The sequence below is a fragment of the Mirounga angustirostris genome, unplaced genomic scaffold (genome assembly GCF_029215605.1).
Source record: "Mirounga angustirostris isolate CCGP_5_RB_7025 unplaced genomic scaffold, mMirAng1.0.hap1 SCAF_8, whole genome shotgun sequence".
Classification (NCBI taxonomy): domain Eukaryota; kingdom Metazoa; phylum Chordata; class Mammalia; order Carnivora; family Phocidae; genus Mirounga; species Mirounga angustirostris.
Window position 1 is genome coordinate 48,918,905 of NW_026991716.1, and position 12,088 is coordinate 48,930,992.

At 40.0% G+C, this 12,088-nt stretch overlaps 1 protein-coding gene and 1 pseudogene across 1 annotated transcript in view; one reads left to right on the forward strand and one right to left on the reverse strand.

Moving 5' to 3' along the window:
• The window catches only part of LRRC1 (leucine rich repeat containing 1), a 129,240-nt gene that overhangs the window by 29,693 nt on the left and 87,459 nt on the right, over window positions 1–12,088 (forward strand). The window lies entirely within an intron of this gene.
• On the reverse strand, window positions 10,428–10,548 carry LOC123837982 (U4 spliceosomal RNA; annotated as a pseudogene).

Below are 12,088 nucleotides of genomic sequence, written 5' to 3' on the forward strand. Positions count from 1 at the left end.
TTCATGGGTCTACATGGAAGAAGAAATGTTTGAAAAGTGACCAGGTTCTAAAATTTGGCTGCCTTGCCTTAAAAGTGTACTTACATAGGAGCCTGCTAATTTGGGCAGCCAGTCAGTCCTCTTAGGCTGCGGAGCCTGGATGCCATGGTAGTCTCAACCTCTGCTGTTCAGTGAGCTCTCTCTACTGCCATTGTTTTGAAAATTAACACTGGGAATTGGCGGACAAGTCATTGGTGTGGAAAATAGGGAGTCTTATAAACATTATAGGTATGCTTTCTGTCCCTGGAGGTATAGAAACAGGGTAAGTTCATAGTGGCTTCAGAAACAAAGAATTTTTTGGCCAAATAACATTAGAAGTTGTACTGAGCACTCAGAAATGGAGCAGCAGTCAGTGGGGGGATGGAACACCTTTATGAAGAGGAAGGGAGCTGGGTTCATTGTTTATAAAAGCAGGTCTAGAACCATGTTTCCAGAGCTTGGCTGCTCAGCAGAATCACCTGGGGAACTTTATAAACCAGTGTGCATCAGCCCCAGCGTGGGCTCAGACTCCCTGAGGGTGGAGTCCAGGAATCTGAGGCTTATGCAGTAGACTAAGAACTGGTTTGCGGGGGCAAGTGGAGGACAGGAGATGGCCCAGCTTTTAGGACCATGAACTGCATCACCTTTAAGCTATTCTAAAACTAGGATTTTTTTTTTTTAATATTCTGTTGATCTACTTTGTGATTTCTTATGGCATATACTTTTTTATTGCTTGCGTTCTTCCACTCTCTTTCTCTGCTTATTGCTGGCTTCTACCCCTTTGAGTAACTTACTGGCTAACTGTCCGGAGGGGTGTTTCAAGCAGGGGAAGGGCGTGATCACAGTTGCCTTTCTCCTCCTTGCTTGTCCGTGATGACTGTTCTTTCCATCTGGGGCTGCAACCCCCTCCCGCCAACACTCGGCTGCATGTGCACATGTGTGCTTGCTCAGGCGTGATCCTCGGATCCCATCTGGGTTACACATCCATCTCTCTTTTGGTCTCCTGAGCACCACACCTGGCCAGTTTGTGCCTTGGGAAGGGCCCACTTGTGACTTGCATCTGGCTTTTTAAATTTAAACCTAAAGAGGCCACACCGTCTTCCAGCCTAGAGCCTCATTTTGATTTATATTTATGGTAGGGGAGCTCCCGTCCTTGCAAGCCAGCTTGAAATGAGAAGGGATGTCCCACCACACCCTGGCCCGAGACCCGAAAAAGGAGAATAAAGAACTCTCAACAGTTGCCATGGGTGATATACTAAAAGCTTGTATTTGATGAGGTGCACTGTTCTGAAGGTGCTCATATATAGTCAGGCTCCCACATTCAAGCCCATATCATGATTTGCCCCCCAGTTAACAAATCTTTAATTCAGAGCAACTGTAGGACAAATATGTGAGGCAAAGGGGAAATCTTGCTTTATGCACATTTCAAGAGTTGTTCAGTTTTCATCACTTTAAGTCAGTGTTTCTCAACCTTATTTTCTTTATCACTCTTTTGCCTCCTCCCCTGACCTGCACAGGAGCTTCTTTAGACATATTTTGCCTAATTGCACCTTCCATCATGAAATTTTAATACCACAGATGTACTATGAACCACAGACCATTGTAATAGGTAAGACTTTTTAAATACCCCACCATTAACTGTCAGCCTCTTGAGGACTGTGTCATCCCTGTAATGAATGCATGGTTTAACCCTGACCCTATCTCAGACAAGGTATACTTTGGTGGTTCTAATATGCAGCCAGGGTTGAGACCCAGTAGTCAAAGCCAGCGTTTCCAAAACTTGCTTGATCAAAACATTAACTGGGAGCACTTGTTAAACTATCAGATCCCCAAGCCCTTCCTCCTGAAGATGATGCATGGACAGGTCTGAGGTGGGGCCTAGGAATCCATATGCTTAACAATTGCTCCAGTAATTCTTAAAATTTGGAGGGTTTGGTTCTCTCCATTCTCACACAAAAGCCGCTCCCTTCCCCCGCTGCTTTTGTGACTCGCGGTTGTGGGTGTGGGGCTGTTGCTTACAGAGCATAGATAGGCTCTAAATATCCTGAATTAGAATTAGCATTCATTTTCTAGTAAATATTTTAATAAAAAACAGCCAAAATAGTGTTAGGCCACTTCACTGGACAACCATACGTTGAATATTTATTGTGTAGCAAAACCACGGTAGGTGTTCTGAGGGACACAGTGGTGTGTATGATGTGGTTTATTACCCCAGGGGCTTATTCATCTACTGGGGGAGCACAGACAGAATGCTTTGGAGGAACGGTTTTAATTTTGCCCAGGTGATTGGGTAGAAAGGCTTCCGAGAGGGTGTAGCATTTTAAGGATGAGTAAGATGTTGATAGCCAGAAAAGGGTGTTTGGAACAGTAAAGGCCTGATGCATAGCAAGTGAGTCACTGGGGCTAGAGGATGGGGTGCACGGATCTGTGGGTGTGGGAACTGACCTTAGAACGACCACGGGGGCAGTTGTGGGGCAGAGGGTAAACCGAACAGGACACTTGACTCTCAGCCAGAGAGGCTGGGTGCAGGTGCGGCCTCATGTGCTGTGTGTTGCCTTGCTAAAGTTCAATTTGTAATGACTGATTGCTCACTGGCTGGTTCTTCCAGTGGCATGACGCAGAAGAAGGCACTTTACAAGTTGTCAAAACCTACAGAAACTTTGATGATGGATAGTATAGAATATGCCCAGGTTAAGGGCTCTCTGAAGAGGAAATTAAGAAGGACTTTGTACTTTGTTCTGGAACTAGTGGACAGCCTTTGGAAACTTTTGAGAAGACACGTTTATACTGGTATGGGTCGAGTGGGCTTACAGGCTCACTTGAAGACTTAATCATGACATGTAATGTTGTTTCTATGCACACAGGTGTGCATTCCTAGTTTCCCTCTGTGACCTACAAATGACTTGTTTGGATAATGCATTTGAGAGTTGGAAGCTCTCCGTTTAAAGGCCAAGGAAAAGGAACATGGGTAATTTGTGTCACCTGCTTTTCTTCCATCTTTTTTCATAGTTATAATCAAAGACTGTTGGCACTGGAGGGGAGCCCAGGGATCTAGTTGAGTCCCTGTGCCATCTTGCACAGGGCTGGGACTAGAGGAGTCCTGCCTCAGGGCAGCCCCATGCGGTGCTGAGCCAGGCAGGCAGGCTATCACCCGGGAGAGCTGGGAGAGCTGCCTAGCTGAGCTGCTGAGCTGTGGGCTGCCCAGAGGTCTCCCAGTCTCCCCAGTGCACACAGCCCTTACTGGTGGTCAGGCATCCCAGCCCTCCCCTCCCACCCTGTGTTCCATTTGTGCCCAGGTCAGACCCACTCTTAAGTCTTGACTTGCTTTGCACGCTCTGGGTTACTGAGCTCCCTCCAAATCCATACAACCCTTTCGTGTAACTTTCAGTTTACTTTTTTTGCTTTATTTTGTTTTTAATGATTTGATTATGATGAATGATTTGATGAAACAGTTGTTTTGAATTTACTTTCTGTGCTTGGATAGTAGCTTGAGTACTTGGTAGAATGTGGGTTACTTGACTTGCTAGCTAGTACTTAAGGTCTCTTCTTGAGGCGCTTTAAGCTTTTGCCCCAGCCATCTATTGATTTATGTGTATAATGACTTTTTGTTTTTGGTCCTTCTCTGCTTTCGAAAACGAAAGGAGTCTTAAAAGTCTAAAAAGAAAGAAGTCTAAAAAGTCTTGTATTGGCATGATTCTTGTTCAGCATTGAGCTCCATCCTAACAGTATACTCCAGGGGCAGCAGGACTTATAACTGGATCTAAATGTCTTACATTTGAAGAGTCTTACTAACTTGGATATATAGGAGGCTGTGTTATGTGGTGGTGTAGGAGTAGTTACAGCTTACATTTATGAAGCATTTCTTGCATGCCAGGCACTGCTCTAAACACTTTACCTGAATTCACTCATATAATTATCACTACAGTTCTGTGAGAGATAGATGCTGTTATTACCCCCTTTTACAGATGAGGAAGCCGAGGCATGGAGAGGTGAAGCAACTCATTTGAGCTCACGCAGCCAGCCAGTAAATTAGGGAATTGGGATTACAGACCTTGGATTCTTTGCCCTACTGTTTACAATAGACAGGTGGACACACCTGTGTAAACTGAGTCCAGGGATGTAAACTCTCTGTGCTCCAGTTTCATTATTTGTGAAATTAAAGTGGTTACCTGGCTCAGAGTTAAAGGATTAAGTGACATTATGTATGCAGAATCCCTAGACTAGTACCTGGCACATTGGAAGCATTTCTTATTATTTGAGAGCTACTTTTGTAAAAAGTAAAGTGTTGGAAAGTTTTTGAAATTAGACTTTTCCAAGTCTGCTCTCATAATGTAGCATTTTAATTTTAAATTGCTTTAACCCGTGCATAGGAGATGTTCTTTCTTCAAAGAAGTCCTTGATGAGTCATCCCTCAGGATTGCCAGGGTATGGAAGGTGCTTTCCAGGGAGAAAAGGAGGTGGTGGTACCGGGTCAGGGCCAGCCCCCATTGGTGCCGATGATATGGTAGAGTGAGCCACCACACGGATAAATGAGTTATAGATATGTGGGTAGAAAGCTCGATTCAGCTGGGAGCAGGAGGCTGGGACAGTAGCACAGAAGTTCGGGAACACAGAAATACCTCAGAACATTGTATGGAGCCTGGTTCAAGCCATTTTGTCTGGACACTTGGGAGCTGTTGCTTATTTCCTGGAAGTCCAGACACTGAAGGAAAGCTGTTGTGTCTCTTACTTTATTTTGGGATTCATTCATTTCTTTTAGGATTCCTACATTTCCTTTTTCTTAAAGTTTCTCAAATGTTCTCATGTCATAAAAAGATTTCCAGGCTCTGAGAACTCTTGAGGTGATGATGTACTGAATGAATAAGTACTTGGTTTGTAGTCTTTATCCCGAGGAACCAGCTGGTCAGCAATACAAGCACGCTGCCAGAACTTTTTTGAAGAGCTTCGTCACAATGAAAGAGCCATGTCCTTAGACGGATGCTGTGGTTAGTGAGCGGAGTGGTTCCTCGTGTGGCCTACAGGCCACCATCTAGCATTACGGTACATTCTTTTTTTTTAATGAGATGTATATTCTTACATTAAATGAGCACTAGGAATGTCAGCTTGGCCTCTTACCTAAGTTTGCTGGTAAGCAGTAAAAACAAAATTTGAAGAACGTCAGAAAGAGCAGCTTAGAGATGTGGCTGTGAGAGAGCTTTGCCTTTCCTCGTCACAAAGAAAGTAGACTTGTTAGACTTCAGCATTTAGTCAGATGTAACTGCAGACCATGGGAGTTGAGCAGAATCAGTTGGACACTATGGTTTCTCTTGTTCCTTAAACAGTAGGGCAATTCAGAAAGTTTTCAAAATTAGGCCTCGTGTTTGTGGTTCTTCATCTGGATTAATACTAGAATTTAATATTTAGTTCAGTTTGTGGGGCTAAAATGTGGGAATCAGCATGAGCTCTGTTTTGTTTTTGCACAGCTGTTTGCGAGTTGCTAGGGAGTCTACTCTCAGTTTTTTCCATCTTGCTTTTCACAACTGTTTTGGTCAGCCAGTAGGAAACAGTGTGAATTTAGAATGTGTGAGAAATTTAAATCAGAGAGAGGACTTATTTTGAAGATGCAAGACTGCTCTTAGAGGAGCTATAAACACTTTGGAATGCAAACATGTTTAGGTGGAGGGACACTGCTACTAAAATTACTTAATCACACAATTTTAATCTTAAAATGTGATTCTGGAAATGCCAAAATGTGTGTTGTAGCTCACATGTATTTAGACTATGTAGACAATGTTTTAGGGCAAGTTAAGCCTTTTTCCACGATTAAATTCTGCAATGATCATGATGTTTCTAAATGCCTGAAATCTGGTTAGGGCCTAACAGGGACTTCTTAGCCTATGAAGAGATCAGGTTGCACATTTAAATTGTTCGGAGTCATGTGAGACTTCAGTAGGTATGCATCTGATGCTTGGGTTATTAGTTCTTTTAGTGTTTGCTGTATTCTACTGCTTGGTGATGCACTCCCGCCTCTTTTGGAAAAGTACCTTGGCAATTCCTTGAAACTAACTCTCCTAAATAAATATAGTAACATCATGATTACCACTGCAGGACTCCCACTTAAGCCATGCAGCAGTTGGTTAGAGACAGGTTCGTGGCTGCAGCATGCCAAAATGCCATATGTACTAAGTGGTTAGTGAGATCCTTCCCCCAACCCTTCAAGGTCTCTTGATAGTGGTTTAAAACAGTTTGGTCATCTTGAGCATTACAGAGAATAAGAGACACACTTTTTCTCTTTTTCCCCTTTACTTATAATTACTGTATGCTAAAAGTGCTGTTAAATGTTGCCTTAGAAGATTATGGGCCATTCTTGAATGATCGTACTCTGGTAATTCAGATTCATTTTTGAAATACTGTGTCAGTAACTGAATTCCTCCATTTCTTTCTTGCTATCTGGAAAGATCAAATCTTGGCTGGGGAGGATATCCATTTATTATTTCAGGAGATGAGAAACATTAACTCATGGGCAGTCCAAGATATTCTATGCTTCCAAGACAAGGGCGCATCAGTGTTGCCCATCTTTTTTCTTAGCTGAGCCTGTTACTTCAGAACTGCTTGTTGATCCACACGTTGGTGTATGTCCTGGGAAAATTCAGAAACAATATTCCCAACATTTACCTGAATAATCCATTCTTATGAATGGATTCATAGGAACCTTTCATAGGAATCTGATTCATAGGAATCTTTGATCTTATTGGTATGGCGTGACTGACCATAAAAAGGCCTAATTGACCTTTTAAAATTTAACCTGAAGGAGCATAACATGTAGTTTATGACAAGAGGCATTTATGATCATTTCATAGCATTTTGTGCCTCATTTATTATGATTTTCACTTTTTCTCCCTTGTAGTTTAACTAATCCACTGGTTTTGTGTCAGCTTCTGGATATCCCTTGAGAGTAAGGACTACATCTTGTTTGAACATCTTTTTCTCTGCTTCAAAACTGCATAAACGAGGCACATTACATATACATGTGGTGCGTATTAATGCTGTTAGCTTGGATAAACTGTCTCGAATCCAACACAGAACATCCACTAAACACATTGTATTACATTTGAGTCATGTAATGCTTTCCTGAGTACGATATATGAAAAATTCAACCTTACTGAATATCCTGTGCCAAAATATAAGACCCCTTTTAATAAAACTTAATTGAATATTTCTTTGACTTCTTTTGGAAGAACTTTTTTGGTATGTAAACTGGTCTCAAGTTTTGCTTGAAGATACAGTTGGTTCAAGTTTGAAGGAAAAACAACTCTTCGTTCAGATAAATAGACTCTTTGGCTTTCTGTGATACAAAACATCAACACCCTAAGGTTGAATGATCCTAAATCATTGAGTTTAAGTTCTTTTTTATTCCAGAAGATGTACCTTTTTAAGGTAATTTTCCCCCAGAAACCAATAATGAAACGAAGTTGCTTATTCAACCAATATTGAAACAATTTAATTTTTCCCCAGAAACCAATATTCCCCAGTTATGTTAAGTATCTAGAGTTTAAATTATAAAAAAATAAATAAAGAAAAAAAATTTTTCCCTAAAATTCCTATTATAATACAAGCAAAATAGGGATTATGCCATACATACAATTTTAAATTCTTTTTTGATAACCCTAGAACACATATATTTGTATTATTAAATATTCCTTAGACACATGACTTTTACATTTTTTATTGAAGTATAATTAACATACAGTGTTATAGTTTCAGGTGTATAACATACTGATTTGACAGTTCTGTGCATTAGTCAGTGCTCATTGTAATAAATGTAGTCACCATCTGTAACTATACAACATTATTACAATATTTTTGACTCGATTCCCTATGCTGTGCTTTTCATCCTTGTGACTTACTTATTTTATAACTGGAAGTTTGTACCTCTGAATTCCTTTATATAATTTCACCCTGCCCCTACCTACCTCCCCTCTGGCAACCACCAGTTTGTTCTCTGTATATAAAAGTCTGGTTTTTTTTGTTGATGTTGTTGTTTGTTTTGTTTTTTAGATTCCACATGTAAGTGAAATCATATGGTAATTGTCTTTCTCTGACTTACTTCACTTATCATAATACCCTCTAGGTCCATCCATGTTGTTGTAAATGACAAGATCTCATTCTTTTTTGTGGCTGAGTAATCTTCATTTGTGTGTGTGTGTGTGTGTGTGTGTGTGTGTGTGTGTGTGACATCTTCTTTATCCATTTGTCTACCAGTAGACACTCAGGTTGCTTCCATACCTTCGCTATTATAAATAATGCTGCAATAAACAAACATAGGGGTACATATATTTTTTTTAAATTAGTGTTTTCATTTTCTTTGGGTAAATACCCAATAGTGGGATTACTGCATCATATGGCATTTCTATTTTTAATTTTTTGAGGAACTTCCATGGGGTGGCTGCAGCAATTTACATTCCCACCAGAGGTGCACAAGGGTTCGTTTTTTCCCACATCCTCGCCAACACTTGTTGTTTCTTGTGTTCTTGATACTAGCCATTCTGACTTTGTGTGGGGTGATATCTCATTGTGGTTTTGATGATTAGTGATGTTGAGCATCTTCTCATGTGACTGTTGGCCACCTGGATGTCTTTTTCGGAAAAATGTCTATGCAGGTCCTCTGTCCACTTTTCAATCAGATTTTTTAGTGTTGAGTTATATAAGTTCTTTATATATTTTGGATATCAGCTCTTTATTGGATACATCTTTGCAAACATCTTCTCCCATTCAGTAGGTTGCCTTTTTGTTTTGTTGATTTCCTTTGCTGTGCAGAAGCTTTTTATTTTGTTATAGTCCATAGAGAAACAAGATTTTTAATGGCCATATAATAGTTCATTGCTTGAATTTACCATCCTGTGTTTAATCCTTCCCCTGTAGTGTTCCAGGTTGATCCTTTTTCTCCACTTTGTCATATTTGACCCTTCTCTGTGCTGTGCCAGTCCTGCTCAATCCAAGTCTTGTCAAGTCTCCATCTGTGCCATCAGCCTGTCCTTCCATGTCCTTGGTTTGTCCCTTCACTCAGGTTCTCAGTAAAGTAATGCTGTTCTAATTTATGCTACTTTTAGTATATGTGCTGCTGAAGCAAGCACCTAATTCATCTTCATTTTGATAAAAGTTTTCCTTCTCTAAACCATTGCAAATACCACTGTCAGCCTTATCTACTCTTCTGGTCATAGCACAATAAATAAAACATTCCTGTCTTCATGATTTTCAAGGTGATTCACACCTGAGCTATTTTAATTGTTGGGGTTGGGGGGTACCCTTAGGGCATTCATATCTTTGTTAGGGTTCATTAATGGTAATAGCTTGATAATGTATGAAAGCACCTCAAAAACATGAAAACATGTTAACAAATGAGAGAAGACAAAATTACTAGTGGAGCCCAGAAGACAGAAAAATTGGAAAGAGAAATATTTTAAGCAAAGTAAATATAAACATCTTTATTATAATACGTGCTAGCACTCAGTGGGAAACTAAGTTGCTTCTCTGAAATTTGATTTACCTGTGACCTTTAAGGGTCACATAAGGACAAGAGCCCACACTCTTTTCTTTGTTGCACAAAGGGTATCTGTGCTGCTGAAATCGTGAACCAGTTAAAAAAATTTATATTTTAAAACAGGAGATTTTTTTCCTGTGATCTGTTTCATTTATTTGGACAAAGAAATGGGCAAGGAAATATATTTCTTCCTGCTTCAGATTATAGAGGAAGTGGTTAGTTTTATTGAGAAGTTAAACCTTTATCTCATTTTGTATTTATTATCTGTTACCTGGCCCATGTTATAGTGCGTGGATAGAAGCTTTCAGTTTTGTGAATCAGTGTTTCAGATTTTTAAGTATTTGTGACTCTCGATTGAATACCATTCTATGTTTCTCTGAAAATGGTTAAAAAAAAAATTGAATTGCCAGTTAAATAGACAGTGTTGTTAGTCTTTTTTGAATTTCACCAGGACTGTCCTGGTGCTGGGTGATACCTTCCCCAGTGCCCCTAAACTGGACCAAGCCTTTTTTTCTTTCTATGCTCTTTTGCTGTATCATATTATAAACTTGTTTCAGATTTCTGTCTACTGCTTTCCCTGTCTTTGTCAGCCTTCCCCTTTCCTCAGTCTTTATCTGGAGTTACCTCGCCCTGCCCATGATCCTCTAGAAGTGGATTCATTTTCTTATCTGTCTAGATTACTTTTCTTTTATGTCTACTCTTTTGGCCTGGATCTAATGGGCAGCAACACCATTTAGGTGCTCTTACATGCTGCTTTCGTTGGCATGCGCTTTCCTTTCCCTTTCAACTCATTCATCAAGATGAAATACAGCATTGGCGCAGTTGTGTAACTCCTTATCCCTTTCCAAGCCTAAACTCCCCCCTTCCCCTGACTTTGTTTTACTTAGCTAATGAAAATATAGTTTCCGAAATGTTTTTTGTTAGTCAGTTAGTTACCTGAGCATTTTAATTAGCAATAATTGCGCCTTGGGTAAACCTCATTGGCTACCATACTGCCACTGCTCAAAGCTACCTGAGCATTTTATTACTCTGTGATCCTCCACTGTGATCGTGTTTTAGAGTTTTCCTTAAAGAATGTTATTAACTGGCAGCAGGGCTAGGGAAGCCACTAAATGGGGCGGAAACCTCAGTTTTCTTATCTGTTAACTGGAGATGAAAAACTTAGCCTCATTGGTACCTGTAGGGATTCAACTACGTAAGGTATCTGGGTGTCCCTCACTTAGTCTTTTATCGCCAAAAGGGGTCCCATCTTCATTGATGTCTACCAATCCTATGCATGGTTTGACATCTTTATTGAGATATGACTCATATGCCATACAGCTTACCCATTTAAAGTGCATGCACGATCCCATGGTTTTTAGTATATGCCAAGTTGTGCAGCCATTACCACAATTAGTTTTTAGAATGTTCTCATCACCCCAAGAGAAACCCCAAACCCATTAGCAGTCATTCTCTATTTGCTAGGCAACCACTAATCTACTTTCCGTAATTTTATGCATTTTTAACCTCATGCTTATTGTATTGTGTGCTAATAGGATTTTCATTTTTTTTAAGGTACACTGAAGGTATTTTGAAATGCAATCTTATAATTTTTAGAACTAAAAAGAGCCCTTCAATCATTGGATGCTTTTTTTTTTAAATAAGGGAACAAAGTGATTCACCTGGGGACATTCCCATTCCATAGCTCTTTACCAAAACACACTAAAAAAAAAAAAAATACTAATGCTTCTTTAATTAGTAGTTCTCATTTTTGAGTGTCTGCTAAAACTTTTCAAATTCAGATCCTAGACCTGAAATACGATTATTTGAATTCCCTGCTTCAGACAACTGATCCTGTCACTATTCTGTGAATATTTCTTGGGCTTTTCCCTTTATAACTTTCTCATGTATCAAAAATCTTGGCCAGAGTTTGTGCAATATGTTTTTCTCTTTTCTGTTTAAACTTTCTTTAAGCAGTCATCACTCTATGATCCAGCATAGAAATGTCTAGAATAATCTATCCAGTTTTTATGTATGTTTTTCTGTGGCATGCCTGAGGCTCCTGCTCATTTTGTGGTAGGCCATTTAACCTACCAGATTTCTCCCATCCCCTGCCTCTTTTCAATGTGATTTTTGTTGCTCCTTCCATCTACCAGTACAGACTGATTCTCCAACCCCCTGAATGTGGCAAAAATGACAGCATGCACATTTCAAGGCCTGGGCCCCAAGAGTCCTTGCAGCCTCTTCTTTTGCCACTTTCGAATTCTGCCCGGCCGACCTACAGAATGTGAGAAATTAAAAAAAAAAAAAATATTGTTTTAGAATTTGCGATGGTTTGTTATGCAGCAGAAGTTAACTGGTACATATAGGTATCAGCATGGTGGCAACGTTGAGATGATTAAAGAATGTAATCCCTGTAAAGCCCTTAGCTTACTGCCAAGCACAGAGAATCCCTTAATAGAGGCTGATGGCTATATATCATTTTGGCTGTAGCATTATCATTATTGATGTTACTTTTGGTCACTATGGTCATTTTCTTTCTCCCCTTCTCCAGGTATAATGTCATTGTTT